The sequence below is a fragment of the Lontra canadensis genome, unplaced genomic scaffold (genome assembly GCF_010015895.1).
Source record: "Lontra canadensis isolate GAN:19392208 unplaced genomic scaffold, GSC_riverotter_1.0 scaffold36, whole genome shotgun sequence".
Taxonomy (NCBI): Eukaryota; Metazoa; Chordata; class Mammalia; order Carnivora; family Mustelidae; genus Lontra; species Lontra canadensis.
Window position 1 is genome coordinate 6,847,114 of NW_022631030.1, and position 23,288 is coordinate 6,870,401.

At 42.3% G+C, this 23,288-nt stretch overlaps 1 pseudogene; it reads right to left on the bottom strand.

The window, feature by feature from the left end:
* Positions 1-23,288, bottom strand: part of LOC116874226 — a 110,834-nt pseudogene that overhangs the window by 67,264 nt on the left and 20,282 nt on the right.

The window sequence follows — 23,288 nt, forward strand, 5'->3', positions numbered from 1 at the left end:
AGACATGGCACCCATGCTGTAAGTTAACAACCTTCTCTAACTCTGTAAACAAGACAGAAAGTCTCACCTGAAGACATGCATTTACAGCCGAGCTGTGGAAGGATCTGCAACACAGTATCACCTTATTTCCCTCTGCTATTTATTCCTCTTCTGGGGACTGCCCCTCTACAGAGCAGTTTCTGTTTTCTTTCTTCCTAGACAAAATGGCTCAAGCCATAATTTTACCCCTTTTCATCTGTCAGGGAGCTACAGCAGCGGAGCTATTTGGAAATCCCCCCTCCAAGAGGGCACCCCCGCCACAGAGCCTGAGCACGGAGTCGCAGGGACGGGCGGTGAGTCTAGCAAAGCTTTCACAATGGGCAGAGAGAGGTGTTAGAAAGGAGGACAGACCAGGTCCCTAGCAATATAAAGCAGGGGTAGAGACGGAGGCTCAGGAACCCCACCCCCCCCCCCCCAACAGACCCCGTCACTTAAGAAAAAAAAAAAAAAAAAGAAAAAGATCCTAACGAGGTGGAGAGGGAGAAGGGAAATAGTGTTAAATAGTTGGCGAGGTGACCCACCGTCCTGTTTGCTCCTTGGCGCTTGCCGAGGGGAGTAACAGCCATAGCCGTGACAGCGGCGTTGTCATGTGCCAAGTACAACCTCTGCCCAGTGCTCTCTGCCTCCCAAAAAGGAAAGAAAAGCATGCCTCAGACAGAACACAACGGGAACGAGCAGGCGCCATCGTCAAGTCACGGACCCCATCAGCACCGGCTGGTCTCTGAAAGCCCTGTATCCAGGGTCCCATTCAAAGGCAACGAAGAAGCAGAGACAATGGCAAATCAAAAACTGGCAGGGCTTCCGGAATAATTTAACTCCTCACTCCAGAATTGAGATGGGTAGAGCAAGACACACAGGCGAGAGCTCCTTCACACCAAGGCGCCGAGCATATGCCTGCCTCTCTGTGGATTTATTTTTAGACATAATATCAGGGCTAAGGCAGCCTATGCACTCATTGATAGCGTGAGCTTCTCTTTTTCACTCTGAGACTAGCTGGTGACTGCAGGAGGCAGCCCACATTTCTCCCAAGCCAAAGGTCGGTTAGAAGCACCCCAAGCCCTAACCCATTGTCTCCGAGCATAGAGAGCATTAAATACATTTATTGTCAAGGTATGTTCCCGAAATGAGGTCACGCCTTGTGGCAAATCGTTCACTTCCCATCTTTCCACAAATGACTTAATTCCAACATCCAGAATCCCAACCAGGAGAAGAAATCACACCTTGATAAAGATAATTCAAATACCATAGACTGAGGATTAAAAAACACATGTATTTAGCGGGACATGTATTATTAGTAACATGCACTGCACTTCTAAACTTCTCCAAACAACATGTTTGAGATGGCTGATATTTTATATCCTTTAGATGGGCTTTTATGTGTGAGTATTCCTCTAGTTCTCCTGAAGCTTCAAATATTTCAAATAATAAACACAACAGAAAAATTGGATAAGCAGAAAGCAAAGGAGACATCCTCCGCCTTCGTGAACAAATCAAATATAATGTAGTATGCACTTGTTCAAGCCTAGGAACTTTTCCCCCATGTGGAGGATTAAAATATTTAAACACATTCCTTTAAATCTTTCATATTAAGTACACTTATTAAATATGTATGGGCACATATCTACACATATACAAAATTCTCAAGTTAATTTAAATTTATGGGAGAAATCCAAAGGATAGTAGGGCAAACAATCCAAAAAAAAAAAAAAAAAGAAAGAAAGAAAGAAAAAAAAAAAAACAAATACAGAGTCATAAAAAACAACCTCTAACCACACACCATCTCTCTAAAGTTTCACACGGCACTTGAATGAGACCGGCGGACGTGATGGTGCTGAATGAAAACACTGTTTCACAATCATGATATTCCAAATGAAATTACTGGAAACAAAAAGCAAAATGCCCACTTCCGTATTTTTGGGTCAGAATTTGTTTCTGTCAGAACTGGGGGCTGTTTTTTGTTTTGTTTTGTTTTTGATGTCATATACATGTAATCTGTAAATGCGAATTACAACATGGATGATTTCCAACTCCACAATAAGCATTCTGAGTTTTGATTTGCCTTTTAAGAGTAGAAACAGTTTATAATTTCGCATTGTAAATCTCACTAGGACCCAATGCTCTTACAAGGACTGACAGAGAAAGAATAATTCATGTCAGACCAAAAGACTGCTTTCGGTCGGCTTCACACAACCTTTTTTCCAACAGCTCTGGGCCAAAATGCGTGTAGAATCTTGAGCTGAACTATCCATCACATTTCCCTAGCCTTTCAATTAATGACACTGCAATCAGATCGATAGAATGTAATAAGAAAAGAGCTTTGCATTTCTATACCTATTAATTCGTTGAGAAACTCCAGCAGTAAGACGTGACTTGAAAGGAAAAACACTCAAAGAAAATGAATTCTCTTAGCATACTGAGCAATGACACCCTGACCCAAAAGTGAACGTGGGAGTTTCCACCTTCCAGCCAGGGTTATTAGGACCCGAAGATCAGATTGTTTGTCAGGAGCAAACGGACTCTTTTCCACCAGATTCTCTGTAGTGCACACTCACACCACCACAGGGCTTGTCACACAGGTCAGTTTGGGGAATTGGGGAACAAATATCCTTGAAAGGCGAGTCAGAGAATAGGTTGGGGCCGTCGTTGCTCTGCACTGCCAAATTCGTGATCTTAGTTTTTCTAGGGCATTCTGCCTAGAGGAATTGGTTTTAGAAAGAGTAGGGTAGGGGAAGAATGATCAGAAGGCTAATTGAGTTTGGCCCCATCCCGAATCACTGCCTTGGTCTGAGACCATGTGAACAGTGACAGAGAACAACACGACAGAGTCGGCACTCTCTGTGGTTATCACCAGTGACAGAGGACTGGGCCCACAAAGTATGAGTTCTCTGTGGGAAGGATGAGGCAAAAAAAAAAAAAAAAAAAAAAAAAAAAGGCTGTCCTCCAATGTCCTGTAGGATCATGTGCACATCCAGACCTTAATGTCACTAGAGGTGAAGCAACAGTGACTTCAAGAACTCAGAAGCAGAGAAAAGAGGGGCAGTTGTCAGGAACGGGGGAATGGGGGACACAGGTTAAGGAGACTGTATTGTATAGGAGACTGTATTGTATAAGGAGACTATGGTTACAGAGACTATATTGTATACTTGAAATTTGCCAAGAGAATAGACCAAAGTGTTCTTATCACACACACACACACACACACACACAAATGGCATGTGAGGTGGAAGATGTCTTAATTACCTTGATTGTAGTAACTTTCACAGTGTACACATTATTTGCCAATTACACCTCATAAAGTTGGGGGAAAAAAACACTAATTTCAGCCCTAAGATGTAGACATGCAGGTTCCAATAGGGTTCGCTCAACCACTGGTATTATAGAAAAAATAGCCCTGTTAACCAAACAAACTAGAGTTTGAATCTCAGTTGTACTGACATACCTGTTAGCATCTCTGAACCTTGGGTTTGTGTTAGTAAAATACAGATATTACTGCTTAACTCAAGGGTGGCTTTGAGGCTGAATGAGATCATGTATGCAAAGCACATGCATATACGAGGTAAACCTTTCTCTTCCCGCCTTTCAGATTTCTGCACATAAAATAGCAATAAAAATACAAGCTTATTGTACAGACTAAATGAGATAATATCAGGATGCTCTATAAACTGCTCCAAAATATAAAACAAAAGAGGAGGAGGAGGAGAAAATAACACTAAAGCTTTTTTTTTTTTAAAGAAGATTTTATTTATTTGACACACAGAGAGAGAAATCACAAGTAGGCAGAGAGGCAGGCAGAGAGGGGGGGAAACAGGCTCCCCACTGAGCAGAGAGCACGATGCGGGACTCGATCCCAGGACTCCAAGATCATGACCTGAGCTGAAGGCAGAGGCCCAATCCACTGAGCCACCCAGGCATCCCAATACTAAAGCTTTTTAAAACCAAATACATCATTCATTGTAAGGCACGAAAGATGAATAATGTAGTCCAGTACCTCGCCGTGTGTGTCAAACCCATGGGGGAGTATCCGCAGTCACGTCTACCGATGGAGGCGTGCCAAGTGCCTTGGTCACTACCAACCCGCCTTCCAGTGGACTCTCCCTTAGTGGCATTGCTTCCTCATAGGAAATAAGAATGAAATCATGGGATGGGATCTAGCGATGTGTCAGAGACATCTGTGCTAAAAGGTAAGAATACACTACTCAGGGGACACCTGGGTGGCTTAGCCGGTTAGGCCTCCAGCTCTTGATTTTTGCATCAGGTCTTGATCTCAGGGTTCTGGGATCGAACCCCACATTCATCCTCAGTATAGAGCCTGCTTAAGATTCTTGCTTTCCCTCTCCCTCTGCCCCTCCCCCCCACTTGCATATGCTTTCTCTTTCTCCCTTAAGTAAATAACAAATAAATCTTTTTTTAAAAATCACTGTTCAGTATTTTCTGTGTTTATAATACACGGAGAAAGGATCTAATTATTCATGTGATAAATATGTGTATGTCGGTAAGATATACATGAAGAGCACTCTAGGTAGGAGGTATAAAAAGAAAGATTTGGCCTCCAAGAGCTTAAAGCCCAGAAAAAAAAAATTTTAATCATAAAATGAAAATAATCGCAAAGTGTTAAATGAGAAAAGGACTGCAGGTCTTGGCATAAATTTTGTGGTAACTGGCATTTGGCATCTGCAGTACCAGAAGTACTTGTGAAGGACCCTTTTTATTACTTTGTCATGACAGTTATTATCTAATGAAATGAGACAGTAGATGAGGGAGCTTAAAATAGTTGCTACAAACATGAAGCTCTATGAAGACGTCAGGCTCATTATCTATGCATGGTTTGGATGGAAAACATTGGGAGGCTTCTAAAGACTAAAAATCTGTTTCAATAGCTATGGTTAACCGAAGAGGATGTCTGCTGCTTTTTAGGGAAATGATAATGATAATAATGACGATGATGATAATAATAATAATAATAGCTATTACTTACATAGCACTTAAGCAGTGCCCAGCAATGTGCTAAGTGTTTTGGGCCTGGTTTTGGGCCCACCTAATCCCCACACTATCCCTATGAGGTACATCCATTTTTTTTTTTTAAAGATTTTATTTATTTATTTGACAGAGATCACAAGCAGGCAGAGAGGCAGGCAGAGAGAGAGAGAGAGGGAAGCAGGCTCCCCGCTGAGCAGAGAGCCCGATGCGGGGCTCGATCCCAGGATCCTGAGATCATGTCCTGAGCCAAAAGCAGAGGCTTTAACCCACTGAGCCAGCCAGGCGCCCCCTTATAAGGTATATCCTATTGTTATCATCATTGTTTTACAGATGAGCGAACTAAAGCACAGAGAAGTCAAGTGACCTGCCCAAGATCAAACAGCTAGTACATGGCAGCCACCAAATTTCACGCCTGGGCAATGTAATGCCTAAGCCCACCCTCTTGACCAGTTTGCACTCAATTGTCTTTCATCTTGCGTTTCCTCTGTCCTTAGATTCTCATCAATTCTAACTTTCAGTACAAAGTGAGACAGAATGGCCAGCAAGCCAATCCTACTTTGGGTGAGCTCTAAGAGAAAAAGGGAAATAAAACACATGGTCAAGGAAAACACAGAGAAGAAGCAAAATGTACGAGTGTGAAGCTGCTAGAAAGCCTGCCTTCTTTTCTCTAGCTTCGTTTCCCAGTGCACACACACCGGGTGCATTTATTTATTCAGAAAATGCCGCTGAGCATGACTACCTACCAGACACAGCAGGCTCCCACCCCATCGAAACTTACAGGCTGGTATAAGAGACTGCCATTAACACAGTGACAACACAGGGGCCTTAGGAGAAAAACTAGAATTGAGAAATCAGAATATTGGTTTTCCATCCGGGATGCTTTCATGAGATCAGAAATGTGTGGTTCGAGAAATTTCTCAGAGAGGAACACATCTCAGTTGAACTTTCTTCTGGTATAGGGCTCACCCTAGTCCCTTCTTTTAATTTGCCTTTATGTTCTCTGTCCCAGTGTGATGTGCGCTCTCACCTGAACTCCCTCCGAACTACTTTGAAGATGCAGGTCCTCTGCTTCTCAACCTACCCTAGTCCCCTACCACAAGTGAGGGAAGGAAGACACCTTTCCCTCTGCCTCTCTCCCTTGATGTTTAACAGACACTCAAAAAAATTTTTTTTTCAAATAATGCAGGTATGCACACTTTAATAATGTTTATGACTTTTCCTGGTTATAATAATAAAACGTTTGCTACCAAACTTTTATAAGAAAATAGCAAAACCTAAAGATTACAGTTAAAAATGATATTATATGTTGGCTAACTGAACATAATAAATAAATAAATAATAATAAATAAATAAATAAAATGATCCAAAGTAATAACAATTAAAGATAACCACATTTGCTATTTCATCAGATTTTCTTCTAATCTTTTACAGATTAGAACTTGTAGAACATTTGGATCATAATGTAAATAACTTTGCTTCCCACCCTTTTAATTTGACATCATATTAGGAGCATTTTTGGTGTTTAATATCTTTTGTAACATTATGTAATATTCTATTCTAAAGAAATATAAGGGGTACCTGGGTGGCTCAGTTGGTTAAGCAACTGCCTTCGGCCCAGGTCATGATCCCAGGATCCTGGGATCGAGGCCCGCATCGGGCTCCTTGCTCAGTGGGATCCTGCTTCCCCCTCTCCCTCTGCCAGCTGATCCCCCTGCTTGTACTCGTTCTCTCTCTGTCAAATAAATAAGTAAAATCTTTTTTAAAAATGTGATTTAACTATTTCCCCAATATTGCATATCTAGGATGTATTTTGGATTTATATTATACATAAGGTTGTAACAGACATCTTTTTACAAAACTATTTGACCATTTTCCTTAGTACAGATTAGGAGTGGGACAATTGGATCAAAGTGTTCTCTTTTATGTCTTTCAAAACCGCTTTCCAAAAAAGTTTTGCCAATTAGCATACTGAACTATTGGAGGAAATTCTCAATTCTCTGCAGTATCACAAGCCTCAAGTTTTGTTTTATTTACTTTACTATTTACTATTTGCTTAGCAGTGCTGTATCATTTTTTATTTCTGTGAATCTAGTAAGTTCGGATTGATATTTTAAGAACTCATTGACCATTTAAAAAATTTTATTAACTACCTGTTTGTGTCTTTTCTATACACATATATATGTATATCTTACACACACACATTGTCAACTATTGCAAATACATTTTCCAAGTTGTTTATGACATTTTAGTATACTGAACTTTAGTATTCTATATACAAACTGATATTTTCCTTTGTGATAATCAGCAGATGCTTTTATATTCTGAAGTATTTCCCACTCAAAATTAAACACCTATGTTGTCTTCAAGTTATCTTACATGTAATCTGCCTAAAATATATTTGGGTGCATTTTGTAAGATAAGGATATAACTTGAGGGTTTTATTTTCCTTAAACTGGCAATTTTCCCAGTATCCGTCCCCATTTCTATCGATATTTTAAGTATGATAAAGGACATATTTTCAAACCTATCTCAGGGCCACCTTTTCCGCTCAGATGTTTATGCATTTAAATTCTTTCCAATGAATGAGCTATCAGAGCATTTTTCTATTTTGTCATCTCTAGGACTGAAAGACTTCTGCTCTCAGGGTGAGAGACAAAAATAGCCTATTATTAAAGACTGGGCTGAGTTGTATGGTCGATTTTAGGTGTGATAAGAAGGCTGCTAAAACTAGCTGGCTCTCAGGAGTGGCCTTGATGGCCAAAGGGCTGAAATTGAATTCGTAGGAGTTGAGATTAGGGCAGAAGATTCCACCTTAAGGCAACAGGGAAAGGCAAGAGTCAAAGGGGTTAATCAAATAAAAATCTACAGGAGAAAGTCAAGACCCAGGCACTGACAAGAGCACTTAAAAATTAAAGTTTGAAGAGACCAGACCAGGCTTGAGCTCATTCTCGCAGAACCAGATGAAGGCAAGAGGCAAAGCATCTCCAAGAGAGGAAGATAGAATATGAAAGTGTGCAGGGATGGGGGGTCCGGGCTGACATCCCAAGATGGCACAGGGACAATGCACGAACAGTCAGAGTGGGTCAAGGCCAAAGCCAGATCGTTTGGGCACCTTCACTAAAGTTATTATTTTCCCTGAAACAAATCAATGTATTATAGAGAACTGACTTGGGTCATTTAAATTCCCTTATTTTTCTTCGGTACCAAGATCGAGTTTGGATGGAAATAAACAGAGGGGATTCCTCCTCAGTTCACCTTCTCCCTGTGCAGTGCCAGAATCAGTTCCAGGAAAAAGCAAGAACAGTGAGCAGCTCATTCACCTGAAGTGTGCTGGTATTGCAAACGTGAAAGTTTCCGGTGGGGGGAAACAGGTCAATTTGATGATGCAAGGTTGTCAAAAGAAAGAACATTTGCCCTTTCCAAGGTACAGGGAGGAAAAGGCTGTGGCATAATGGTGGAAAAACTTGTCAGCTCTCTACTGCCGTTTTGATGGACCATCTGTCTGGCACACAATTAACTAGTCCCCCATTGCCACCTTGCTGAACCGTCCACACAGGGCATCTCCGGGCGTGTGGGGGCCGGGTAATGCACTGTGGCTAGAAACACGGCCTCTAGAGTGAGCTGACCAAAGCTTGAGTCTTATTATAGCAGTAACTTGCTGTGTGATCTTTGTTTTTTAAGATTTATTTATTTGAGAGAGAGAGAGAGAAAGCAGGGGCAGAGGGAGAAAATCCTCAAGCGGACTCCCTGCTGGGAACAGAACCTGACGCAGGGCTCGATCTCACAACCCATGAGGTCATGACCTGAGCTGAAACCAAGAGTCGGACGCTTAATCGACGGAGTCACCCAGATGCCCTTGCTGTGTGATCCTGAGTAAGTTCCTTAACCTCTCTGAGCCTCAGTCTCGTCACCAGCAATGCGGGCATAGTCCTGCTACTCCCCTCACAGGGTTATTGTAACAGTAAAAAAGAAAACACCTATGAACCATACAGATGATATGAGACTGATAACTGAGTTGCATTCAAATAAATATTAAACCGTATTAGGAGGCAATACAGGGAATGCAAGCTACAGAACTAAACCCGAGTTCACTGGCTCTCTCACTTGTCTGTTCTGATCCATCCCTCTGTGCCTCATCTACCAAATGGGTATACACATACAGCAATCCCTACTCCATAGGCTGCTACAAAGGTTAATGAAACGATACATACATATAGGTGCTTGGAACAGTGCCTGTCTCTATAAAAATTAACTGTTATGACTGTTGTTTTAGGATCCAGAATGTACAGCTGGATTCCCCAGGTCAAAAGTCAGTCAGAGACTGGAAACATGAAATAAGTGGAAATGTCTTTCCCACTGGAAATACACTATAACCAAATCTGATTTTTTGAGTCGATCCTCCCATCCCTAATGGAAAATCCGCACTGCAATAAAATGGATTCCTGTGGCAATGCTAGAGGCATCCAGCATGTAATCACAGACAAGGCAGCACCTCTAAAACAGCTGGGATGACAGTTCCAAGGGTCTACTGAGTTCATCCAGAGGGCACAGAGATGTCTTTATGCTACACTGTCACAGCAGGCATTCTCTCTCAACTGCTTTTGGGGAGATCCTATGGGTGGTCTCCCAGCCAGCCGCCAGGACTTGCCTCTGATAATAATCCCAAGGAGATCCCACAATGTCCTGACTATGCACCTCTGCCCACACTTTTAAATTCATTCAACGATCCAACTATCAAGCATTTATTTCCACGCCTAGGCTAGGGGCTGAGTATATAGAATGAACAAAGCAAACTCGGTTCCTGACTCATGGAGCTTACATTCTAGCAGGAGCACCAAACACGACTCTGGTAACCGCCCAGCTAAATACATAATTGCAAATCAAGAGCGAGGTTCAAGTGAGAAGAGGAAGAGCCAACATAGGGATCTGCAGGGGAACATCTCCCTGAGCAAGTGGCACCTAAGCTGATTTGAAACACGATATAGAAGAAGCAACAGCAGCTTTGAGAATAAAATTTTCATAAACACTGGCTCGAAGGAAGCAATCCACAAGGTTGAAGAAGTTACTGATACTGCCCACCGGAAGTTACGCTGTCACTAGTGAGCACAGGTTCAAGAATGCAAGAACTCTGATGCCTTGAGCCAACCAGCCCTCGGATGAAAGAGATAAAGGGAAAAGTAGACAGCAGCCTCGTACCACCGACCTCGAGGAAGGAAAAGCAAGGTGGCCAGACATAGAGGCTTTGCCATAGAGACAGTTCCCCCCTAGAGCCTCTGATCTGCATCCCAGAGACACGGGGTCTGGTTTGGAGATCCAGCAGCACAAAGTGCTGTCAATGTGAATTACAGAAGCCATGGTGGTTGGAGAAGATTGGAGACTGTGGGTCATAGGTAGATGGGACAGTCCCCATAGCTTGGCTCGGAGAAGGCTCGGAGGAAGAAAGGCATAGAAGCTTAAATCCCTAGGTAGTCTCCATAGAAGTTAAGATGTTCCTTCCAAACTCCTTTCATTCTCCCCAAAGCCAATTCAAGACTGGCCTCGTTCCATGAGATCTCCCACTCCCCTGAGCATGTGTCATCGCCCCAACTGTATCATACTTCCATGGTACTGTGCTGCCTTGCTCTCCAGTCGCTTCATGACTTCTTTTTGTGCCCACTCAATATAATATACTTCTCAAGGACAAGGACTATCCCTTCCCTTCTTTTGTGCTCCCCACGGTGCCTGGTTTAGTATTGTACCCACTCAAGGCACTTAACGTATCAGTGTCTGTTGGAGAAATGAATGGTTTAATTAATCCATATATCTGAAAGATTTCAGTATGTTAAAGGAAGAAAGAGAGAGAAAGAACGAGCTTTGAGTATAACAAAACCGAGCCATCCCTTGCTAGGGCCGGATAGTCATTTCAGAGAGTGTTTAATACTGCATACTTGTTATTTAAATGGAGGGCACAAGGTCCTATAGGTGGAGATTTTCATCTGTCTAGGGTAATTAAAGAGCTTCTTCACCTAGTAACATGTGATGGACAAGAAAGACCTTCCAAAGTCTTTCCATTTCTAATTCTGATTCTATGGATTCTGACTTGTTACCATCTCAATCCAACAGTCCATGGTGCGAACATTAGGCGGCCCTTAGAACAGGCCCTGAACCATCTCACTCAAAGGACACTCTAAACACATCAGAGCCTTCTTGGCTCTAGAAGGGAACCCCCACTTTCACCACCTCCACCAGCGCCGGCACCGGGACACCAGAGTGCAGCCATTGGATTAATTTCCTTACTACTGGGCTTATATGGCGGGGGGGAGAAAGAATTGCCACCTTACACAAATTGTTTAAAAATAGAACAAGGACCACTCGGGCTGCTGTGCAATGCCATTTTACTCTCTTCCTGTCCTAATAGAGGTACTGCATCAGGAAACCTTTGGGAAAGTCTTGCAGGGGGTGGGGGGGAGATAAAAGTGATTTCATTGTAGTTGTGTTATTATTATTCTCATTTAAAAGTTTTAATTTTTACTCCCAGGTAGGCTTCAAGCACTTCTTTCTAGTTAGCTCTAACGAGCATTAATAAAAAACATCAGAACATAAAACTTGCCTCTCGAAAGGCGCCCATGGCCATCAACTCTGATGTCACTGCTTCAAGAAGCCACTGAAACAAAAGGCCAGGCTTCGCCGAGCCAGTCATGTCACAGGGTCCCGCGGCAGCCAGGCTGTGGGACAGAAAGGTCTGAGCCTCCATACAGAAAGCATCCATCACTCCCTGGACTCGTGCCCCAGCACAAAGGCCTCGGTTCTCTCTCGTTAGGCAGCACAGTATGCCCTCTCACAGACCCCTCGTCACACTCCGTGACCTCCTCTGTCGGTGTATTCTTTGTTTCCTCCTCTTACTTCAAAATAACTCAGCCAGGACAGAACTGAAACCCTGCCAAGTTTCCATTTTACATGTTGCCCCTCTCTCTTGAAGAGTGTTGGATGAGTTTTCTGGTTAGGCGGGAGCTAGGCTTTCACGTTGGAGGAAGTCATTGTTTTTGTGTGCAATGTCTACCTGTAGCCAGGGGAAAAAAAAATCCACATGGCCTCGCCACAAAGAAGCAGAAGTGCATTTTCCCAGGACAGCTGCTGGGAGTCTACCAGTGTGGAATTATTTGACTCCCTTAGACTGTTCTAGTCCTGCTGAGTACCTACTCCCATGCTCATGAACGCCCCACCCCCCACCCAACAAACCCAAACTCCAGTCAGAGTTCAACGAAATCAATTCACAGATGAAGGAAGAAAGTATTTAGAGAGACAGATTGCCCCCACACAGCAGAAATGGGCAGCATAAATCACAGGAAATGATACGAAGGGGCCGTGAAAAGCCCAGTGAGCTTCTTGGTTCATTATGCATTCAGCCTGGAATAATGACCCCTAATTTATTTTAGCCACATTCCTCTTTGGTGGGGATGCCCTTAATCTCACTCTGAAGATTTCATAACACTTTTCTGTTGTTGTTCTTGCCTTTAAACCAGGGAATCTGGCTCATTCTCTAGCTGTGGAGTAGTTAATCTACTCAAATGTTTTCTCCTACATAACCATCTGCTCTACCTTGCATTTGCTACCTTTTCACGCTATCTCAGCCTCAGTCTGCTCTTCCGGCTCATTCGGTGATCTTTAATTTCTCCTCTGCCTTTATGTCTGGTTGCTTATGTTTTGAGGCAGACAATGGAGGTGATATAGGCCATTATTCATGAGTAGCTTCAAGGGTAACGTGAGAAGGGCCTCTTCTCCTGACCCCTCTTAGCATAAGAATTGCTGATAAAATTCTGAACTGAAAAGAGAAGTTCTGAGGAAAATATCAGAGCACTACTCACTCTGGAGCAGCTTTCTAGAGAAAGAACCTTGGGGAGAGGAGTCAAACATTTTTTTTTTCTACTAAATTTTAAAAAGCTTGCCTCACGCAAAGTTGAATATAGACTGTAATCAAAACTGCCATTTTTCTACCATCTAGGCCATCCCCATATGCGTGGGGATGGCATGGGGATGGCAACGCAAATTCAAAAATAGCACTACGACAGCCAACTGTTTAATGGGTCCGTCTCCAAACCTAATAAACTGTGGGTCTTTCCCACATAGCCAAGAGGACTCTTTCATTTTTTCCCTCCTCACCTTTGCTTGATTCAGCCTCGAATGCACAGTGACATGGCAGAAGGTGAGCAGTGGGGAGGAGAAAGCCTAAATCACCTACTGACTACCTAATCACTTCCTAATTACTCAGGAGTTGCCAGTGGGAGAAGTGTGGGGACCCTGTGAAATGCCTGGAACTGTGGTTCTTTGAAGAGCTTCATCCAACAATTATCATTCATGTGGTAATGCCCCTGGTCTCTGTAAACACAGGCAAAACAAAGCGACTCCTCCTCGCTACCCACCTTCCCTGGGGCGTCTTTTCCAGAGCAGAAGCTTCAGATCTGTCTACTTCAACGTTATCACGCATTCACATTCCCTTTGCCATCCAGGTCTCTCCCTGGAACAGCAACCAGATACTGTTTAAAGTTTTACTAGACTTCTCCTGGTGCTAACAGTGGCCAGCCATCCACCCTGTGGCCCAGTCCAGAAACCTGGGTGTCACCACAGCTTCCTCCTCGAAATTACTCTCACGCTCAAGAACCAATCTTCCCAAGTATCTCCAAATGCATCACCCATTTCGGTCAATTTTCCAGTGCCCTGCTGCACTCTCAAACCATATCTGCAGTTTCTCTTGCTTAGAGGATCCAAACTCTGCTTCTGATGATCATATTCTCCAATCCTTCTCCACAGAAACACCAGAATGTTCTCTTTAAAAAAAAAAAAAAAAAAAAAGAGCCTGCCATTTCGTTGTTGTTTAAAACATGCACTATTCCTTGGTTACTTTAAGATGAATGTCCATCCCCTTAGCGTGGCATACAATCCCTTTGCAATCTGACTCCTACCCACTTCCTCAGACTCAATTTCTGTCAACCCCTCAGACTCTCACTGAGGTACAAACATATGGAAGTACTTGCATCCTCTGTGTGCGCCATGTTCTCTCACAATTCTTTCCTGTGTAGACACTGTTCCCTCTATTCATAATGTCCTCTCTTCCTCTGGCCTTTTGTCTAGCTAACACCAGCTCGTCAGTCAGGACTCAGCTCATGCATAACGGTCAAACTCCCCTGGCACTTAGGGGCCTCCTTCCTTATGCGTGCCAAAGCACCTTGTACTTTCTTTCATTATTCGTCTGAAAAATGTCTATGAAATGCCTGACACATTGTTTTTTATATACTCGCCTCACCCACTAGATGTGCACTCTCTGAGAACAAAGGTTGTGCTACCTTTGTGTTTTAGTATCTTCAATGACTAGCACGGTGCCTAACCCAGAGTAGGTGACTCTCAGAGCCTAGTGGGTGAATGTATTGGGCACGTATAGACCCAGTATTAAAGTCAATGGTCCACCGTTTCCCCAGAAGAAAGGTTCCTTCTAGTTTTCTTAAAGACCTTCAAGAACAGTACAGTGTATTAACAAAAGCACTCTTCTTTGAGTTAGAACCCCTATGTTCTAGTCCAGCTCCATTATCAGGAAGGTGTGAGATCTGGAGCAAACCACCAAAAAGCAGCCAACATTCATTCAACACTGATGATATGGGAGGCTCCCTGCTAAGCATGTTATGGGCGTGATTTTCTTTTTTTCCTCACAGCCAATGGAGGAGATAGATATTAATATATACACAATTTATCAATGAAGAATTTAAGGCACTCAAACCCCTATTTGAAATTGCCCCCCTTTATCTAGGTTATTGAGGGACAAATTGAGACGGTATACAAAGGACCTTTACCAACTGTTGAGAGCTATACACACATAAGTCACTGTAATCATGGAAAGCAATGAAGGTTGTCTAAGTATAATGGATGTTCTGTGACTCTAGTGAGAAGCCAGACTCTACCAGGTGAAGATCTAGATTACAGAGTTGAATGAAGAAGACACAGCTGAAATACAATCCCAAATCTGAGATATGTAATAAAACCATGAGCCAAGGAACACCACGTGCCCAACCCCTTTGCATTTTGTGATGGTAGAAAACCAATGTTGAAAGCTGCAGAAAGCCACACAGCTCATTTGTACATAGGTTGGGACTCCTGAGTCAACACTGAACTATTTTTACCCACTTTGTGTGGACGAAAGCTCGTGAATATGAATATGAAGTTTAGAGAATGACACTGATGGATCCAAGTGTTCCCTTTAGAGAGCACCTGGGTACTTCAGAGCCAACATTAAACTCACAACATGCTCCTGACCTCTCTCCTCATGGGCATTTTTAATTACCATGTCTGTCTTTACTAGGCATCCAACAGGTACCATATTCAACAGGACCAACACATAAAAGGCAAAAATAACATTTATCCAGGAAACTGAGCTTAATAAGAAGCATTAGGTTGTACTAGAAAGAGAAAATTCTTTTGCACCAAACAGATGTGAGGGGAAACCCTAAACTCTACCACTTCACTGGGTCGCTGGTAATCAAGCAAACCATTTTCCTGAACTTTAGTTTTCTCACCTCTGAAATGAACAAATGATGCCTCGTTATTGAAGGAATAAAATCTTTGCCACAGAGGGCAAATACAGGTTGGCTTCTCTTCTATCCATCAGCCGTGTTCAGGTGATATATGAAGAGCCTTGGCCAATTTGCCAACTCTACCTCTCTACTCTTAAGAAGTGACAATGTTGGTCTGCTGTCACTCCGTGTCAATATAGAACCATCAAAAACATAAAACATGTTTCTCCTTTTCTTATCACAAATAGCAAACCTACATCTGGGCAACTTGAGGGTACTTAGAACCACCTTATTGAATAATGGGTTTAGTGTGTGTTGAGTGGTGCTGAGTTCTCCTGCGTGGCTCTTTTCAGAAGTCTAAAGAGGTTGATCGAATATGGTGAAGAACATTAACGTCAGTTGGATATGCTTTGAGGCCAGATTGTACGGACTGCAGGGCCCTGAAATCAGAGTGACGGGAGTTCAAATTTCACCCCAGCAGGTACTAGCTGCCTGGTCTTGGGCAAGTCACTTTTCTTCAGACATGGAACCTGTCGTCTGCAGAACAGGCAGAATAATGGAACCTATTTACAGATACACGCTAAGAGTTAAATAAATCATGGCAGATAAAGTCGTTGGCACCAGGCTTCAGGCATCATTAAGCACTTAATAAATGCAAATGGTCGTCAATACTCATGTCACATGCGTCCTTAAGTGGGGAAGAAAAATCAAAATAAGAGGAACATAGGCTTGATTTTGTGGAAAGAGTTGTATTTTTGTATTTTTGTCATCCTTTATTTATATTATTTGGCAGCTGACACCGTAACTATATGTATCGTGTATGGGGAGTTCTTCCAGAAGTTAACTTGTTCTCATGTCCTCCCACGTTTCTCAAATTACATCATTTGCCTGGGAAATTCCCAGCCCCAGTCTACCTTTCATCCCATTAATGCCTCCTGATGACTCCTCACTCCACAAAACCTTCCAGGAATCCCCAAAGGAAAACCGCAGCTGGTCCCACTTGTGTCTTATCTAAAACTGACGTTCTAGAGACCACTCCCTTACCTCGCAGCCCCATCAAGTGCACTTGGCTTTGGTATCGAGCCCTATTTGAACTGCCCATTACTTTCTCAGCTGAAGTCACTGGATCCATGGCAATAGCATTCCAGTTGGCATCAAGAGATTTGGAGCTCAAACCTTGGCTCTCCACTCATTTTGACTTTTGTACAGGTGCTTTATCTCACTGAGGCTTGTTTTCCTCAAATGAAAATGGACCTCAAAACATCCAGACAATAGAACATTACTCGGTGCTAAAATGAAAGATGCTATCAAGCCATGAAAAGACATGGAAGAAACATAAATACAGAAGTAAGAGGAAGAAGTTAACCTGAAAAGGCTACACACTATACGGGGCCAACAACATGATATGCGAGAAAAGGCAATACTAGGGAGAGAGGGAAAAGGTCAGGGGTTGCATAGGTTAGGGATGGAGGGAAAAATAGGCAGAGCACAGCAGATTTTCAGAGCAGTGATTCTCTGTCTGATACCCAAGTAGTGGACCCATGTCATTATACATTTGTTCAAACCCTCAGAATGTACCACCCAGAGTGAATCCTGATATAAACGATGGACTCTGGGTGATGACGATGTGGCAATGGGGGTTCACCAATTGTAACAAATATGCCATTCTGGTGGGGGATGTTGACCACAGCATTCTAGAAAATACTAGAAGAATTCTAAAAACAATTATTCCCTAAATATTGATAGTATGAGGATAACAATTATTCTGTCTTTCCAGGCCATGTTGTATAGGTTCATTATCTTCTCCATCAAGGAAGCAGGCACTTTTTCTATCATTGAGACAAGTTTTTTTGTTTGGTTGGATTTTTGGTTTGTTTGTTTGTTTGTTTTTTTGTTTTTTATAAGGCACTTGCTACCGGTGCACAAACAGATACACAGATTAAAATCAAGTGAATTAGGGCTGGGACTCGGGTCACAATCTGTGAGGCACTTGCCTCAGGCACAGATTTAAGGTAGATAAAAAAATCTCAATAATCAAGATACATAATGTATTAAGGCAGGACGGTAAGAAGTAAAATTAATGCAAAAATTCCTGTAGAAAAAGGCAGGCTTAGTATTAGTGATTTGTCTTTTTGACTTAGGTCCTGACATGTCTTGGCACAAAACTGAAAAACCCTTGGATACCTGCCTCTGCTATTCCACAAAAGTAAAACTTAATAATGAGATCTTATTCAGGCATCCCAACCACATCACTGTCCTTCATTTGAGGATCTGTTCGCTTTCATAATAATGTCCAGAACTACTCTTTAATTTTGGCAGTGTTGTTCCTTAGAGGGCACATTTTAGGTGGTGATTTTAGTACAACACTAAAAATAAGAGCCACAAAGCTCTCTGTCCCCAATTTCTAACTTCAGCTCTCTTATTCTCCCTCCATAACATCCTGGAATAGTTCACTGGCCTTCGTCACTTTTGCCATATCCAAGAAAATATGTTCAGTCTGGTAACACATCCCAGGACTTTGACTTGGGCAAAGGGCCCAGTGGCTTTACCACGCACAAGCACTCAAGGAAAATGAATAGCAGACATTCACCATCCTGCTTTCTACTCTCTAAAACACACTGACAGCCAGGAAGAACTAGGAACAAGCAGGTGTGGGTGTGAGTATATCAGGGAGGTTGAGGGAAGAGAAACTTGAAAGGAGAATGTCAGCAAACCTCCATGATCTCATATTTCTAGATGATCCCTAGTCTCATTTGTCAACAAACAAGCCCTACAAGGACAATTAGCTGGCCCACTCTCTTTCCTGTGGAGATGATTCATCATTCATTCAATAGATACTTCCTGAGCACCTGTGATAAGCAGGGCACCAAGCTTTAAAGTGTTCAGGATACAAAGGGTAAGTGTTAGGTACAAGAGACAGGTTTGACTTTCATAAGCCTAGCAAACCGACATAAAGGATAAAGTGTGTAACAAGAGCCTCCTTACTGTTTACAATAATTTCACACAAATACCATTTTCATACTTGATCTTTATCATTCTCTAACAAAAGATCAGTAAGTATCTATCACCACTCCCATTTCAAAGATGAGTAAAGTCACTTTCACTTATAAAGAGTGAAGCTAGAATTAGGACCCAAACGTTCGTATTTGGCTTCTGCAAGATAATGATATATGACAAGGTCCAGGGAGGTAGTATAACACACCTAAGTGTTGTAGAAGGAGATTAGAAATGCTAGAATTACTTCTGAGTGAGGTACAGAAAGAAGAATCACGAAGAAGAACGAGGACAGGCAAAAAGATATGGCAGAAGAGTTACAGTGAGATGAGGATGGAAATGAAAGATAGACAATCCAAGCAAAAGAGGTTGGTGTGGGCAAAGGTGAGCAGGTAAGCAATTGAGGTGCACATCGGTCCTAGAAAGCCACACCGATGGTCAGCAGGAAAGGTCTGCTTGGGAAGAAGTGTCGGTGAAGTGGAAAAATAAGGTCATGGATAGTTCGGGAAGCGGTACATATAGGGCTAAGGAGTTCACAGTTTATGAGGTAGAAGAAAGGAAGATTAAAGTTTTATACAGAAAAGTGGAATTGATATTAATTTTAAGGAGAATGATTTGCTTGTGGATGGGATGCAGGGTGGTTTGGTGGAGAGAAACTCTGGACCCAGGAAACCCCGAAGGAGGCCATTTCAGAAGTCCAAGTAATAAGATCCTCAGCTGGTGATGGAAAGGGAGAAAAATCAAAAGGAGTGCTTGTCAGAAAACCTGGGTTCAATTTTCTTTTACTGTATTCATTTCCAAAAGGACTGGGGAAAACTAATACGGGCATGTCATTTGATGTATATTTTTATTAATCAAATTTCATAATGTACCACATGCCAGATGTTATAGTAAGCATCAGGATACTGGGGTGAAGAAGACAAGTCCTTGCCTTTGAAAGGCCAAGAGAGAAAGCTCAAGAAAAAGCAGTCAGCTGTCCCGGGCGAGTCAGGGAAGGCTTTATAGGATTGATGCTTGAACTAAGATTTAAAGCATGTATAGGAAGTTTGTTAGGCAGGAAAAAAGGATTGAGTATATTTTGTAAGGAAGGAGAGAGACAGGGTATATGGAAAGATATTAAAGCAGAAACAGCATAGGGAGTTTTAAGGAATCCAAGTAATTTGGTAGGGCTAGAATAAGGGTTACTTTGGGGGATTTTTTTTTTCAGCTTTATTGAGATAGAATGACATGAAACACTGTGTAAGTTTAAGGTATACACTGTGATGATTTGATATATGTATACATTGTGAAATGATCATCACAACAAGGTTAGTTAACACAGACACTAGCTCACATAGTTACCTTTTTCTTGTGTCTGGTGAAAATATTTAAGATCTGCTCTCAGCACCTTTCAAGTATATAATACGGTGTTATTATAGTCACCACACTGCCTGAATGTCAGATCCCCGAAAGATAATCATCTTATACCAGAAGTCTGTACCCTTTGACCAGCATCTCCCCATTTCCCACACCCTCCCCACTGGCTCCTGGCAACCACCATGCTGCTCTGTTTCTACGAGTTCAGCTTTTTAAAGATTCTCCATGTAAGTGAGATTATACAGATTTAGGGTGAATTTGGGCAAATGAGAGCAGGGAGGAGGAAAATGAGAAGTGGCCGTAGTGTCCACACAGTATTGGGGCTTGCTTCTGAAGAGGACCTGTAGCCATTAGAGCATTCCAGTGGGGTGATGGCATAATCAGGGTGGGGGTAGAGAAGGGTAAAGGACAAGGATGAGAGAGGATCAAGGCTGGAGACACAGAGTCTGTTAGGGGAAACTTACCAATTTTCTGGGCAAAAACAAACGAGAGGCAGGGCAGTAGAGGCAACAGTGATGGAGTGATATTTAGAAGGAAGAATCACTATTCCTCAAGGGACACTGCAAAATCCACTAACCATGGAGGACAAACACCTTCTAACTTGTATCCTACCTTCAATTGCTTGAAGTTTCCTGAATTTCTTGAATTTCCTGAAATCCTGTCTTGATTATCTGGGACCAGAGCAGGCTTCAGAGAGAAAGGGTGATTGGTAGTGCTGGCTACCGCAGGTGTGGCATAGGGGACTGGTGACAGGCATGCTGTGTATTTGTCATTTCTGATGGCCAGGTCACTCCCTGGGGACAAGATGAACCTAAACTAAGATAGATAACACAATCTGAGCTTTTTTTAATCTGAGGGTCCTTTAAAAAGACCCTCAGATTTAAAAAAAAAAAAAAAAAGCATGGAGTCACACAAAATCTCATTCCACGGTCTCACAATTTTGATTGTTAAAAAAACTTAATCTCAGGCTCAGTCGGCTGAGCGACCGACTTTGATTTCAGCTCAGGTCATGGTCTCAGGGTTCTGGGATCGAGCCCCATGTCAGGCTCTGTGCTCAGCGGGGAGTCTGGTTAAGTGTTCTTTCCCCTTCACCCTCTGTCCCTCTCCCTCTCTCTCTCTCAAATAAATAAAAGTTTTTTTTTTTAAATGGGTAGGAAAATACCTATTTTATAAGATTGCATGAGGACTGACTAAAGCAATGCACAAAGATTTTAGTATACAATAAATTACATTAGCTCTAGCAATAATTGTATTGTTATTATAGCCCAATACTCTCTTGGAACTAAAGGAACTTTATTTATTTTGTAGAGAGTCTGGGATGCAGAGACCCTGTACTCCACTCTCTTCATCTCGTAGAGGGCCTGTCTCTGAGAAAGTTGACACGGCTCAGCAAGGCCACCCATTTAGCCAAAAGTCAGAACTAGAACGTAGTCCCTCAGACCCCCAGATCTTCTTCCCACTCTATCCCATGGGATTGGCTATTTGCCTTTTTTTTTTTCTCCTCTGCATACCATGTAATCCCTTCTAAACAATATAGTGCACCAAAAACTAGAACTCTTCCTCCATACCTTTGAAGTTCTCAGGTCCCTGTCCATATCCTAAGCCCTCTCACCACCCTCTAGAGACCTACAAGAGCACTTGGGGCACAGCATGGGCGCAAGCAGTGTGATTGCCTCTCTAATGTTTTTAAAATTTTTCCTTTGAAGTCCTGCGACACAGGTGTGAATGTTTGTAATAAACATTGCTGTTTTATCTGTGACAACAATTGACCAAGCTTTTAGTGCAACATTTGGTGTTTTCTGTTTAAGCTGGTCGTTTTCCATGAGCCATATAGTATTTCGTGTCTAAGGCCACGAAGGGCTAGTGAGGGGTGGTTTCATGTCATTTATTTACTCAGAAAAGTTTCCCTTGACAGCTATAAATTGAGTAGAAGCAGCAAAAATCAGTTTCAGTCCCGGAATAGCGAGTCAAAACAAACCTTGTAGGTCACAGTCTTTGAGGCTAATGAGAACTTTTTTTTGTTGTTGTTAGATTTATTTATTTGAAAGAGAGAAAGAGAGAGGAAGGGCATAGGGAGAGAGAATCTTCAACTAGACTCCCCGCTGAGCGCAGAGCCCAGCATGGGGCTTGATCTCAGGACCCTGAGATCAGGACCCGGGGTTACATGACATGAAGCGTCACTTAACCGACTGAGCCACCCAGCTGCCCCAGAGGCTAATATCTGAGATCCTTCTTGAGCAGACTCTCTCTTTCTCCCAGTGCCTCCTCCATATCTTGGCATCATGGTGCCAATCCAGGTGGCAGCTTGGATTCAGGCATCTAACGATGGGTTTCATTTTATTCTTCTCTTCTGTTGCCTCCCCTCTCAGTGTCTGATTCTATCCTTTTTTTCCTTCCCTCCATCCCTCTCTTCCATCCTGCCTGCCTGCCTTCGCTATGTCATGTTTTTCAAAAAGACAATGATTAACAGCCTCACCTTACATGTGTAAAGTTTTTCAAGTAATTAAGATATTTCAAAATGTTTCCTTGGTTTTCTGGCTTGATCTTTCCCCTCAGCCCCCATGAAATAAGACAGAGCAGACATTTTTACAACTATTAAAAAGGAAAGCCAAGGAAGTCATCCAATGAGTTGCTAACAAAGCTAAGGAAAAGGACCCATGTCATGAATTCATTCATTCATTCATTCATTCATTCATTCATATTGAGATCTGCAATGTAAAATTTATTATAGATTCTTATAGAAAGTCAGACTCTGTCTAGGTCAGATTTCTACACCAGGGCACTACCAGCAACAGGTGTTCTTATACCCCCAGCACTGGGAAGTCAGCAAGGTGGGATGAAGGCTTTTCCTAAGAGTTACTAAGAAACACTAAGGGAATTTCTGGAAAAGTACAAAGTGCTTCTAAGAGAACACCAGACTTTCCATTTCTATCTTAATCCCTTGCTGCGATCAGGCATATTGTACCTTTCATCAGTCCAGTGATCATCCATTTCTCCCCCATCGTTCCTACATATTTTTAATTAGAGTATATACAATACTTCCATCTAACTTCTTGTATATATGTTTATCCTAAACTCTATTCAGGAGCCAAACTCTTAGGTCTTAAATAGTAAGACTTGGCCTGGTACCTCACATACTATGAGCACCTAGACAGTGTTTTGAATGAGTAAGTGGATTAATTAATTGTTAATTAATGCACTACTATACCACACCATACTTCTTCCAGGATAAAGCAGGAAGCTGGAACCAGAAAGAAGTTAGGGCACAGTCTGAAGTATCTTCTTTCCTACTGGTATTGAAGTCTCAAGTGAATGACAAATGGACTGATTTTCATCATCAGACTTAGCAAGGGACTTAGTGGGACAATACCAGAGGACAGCTTG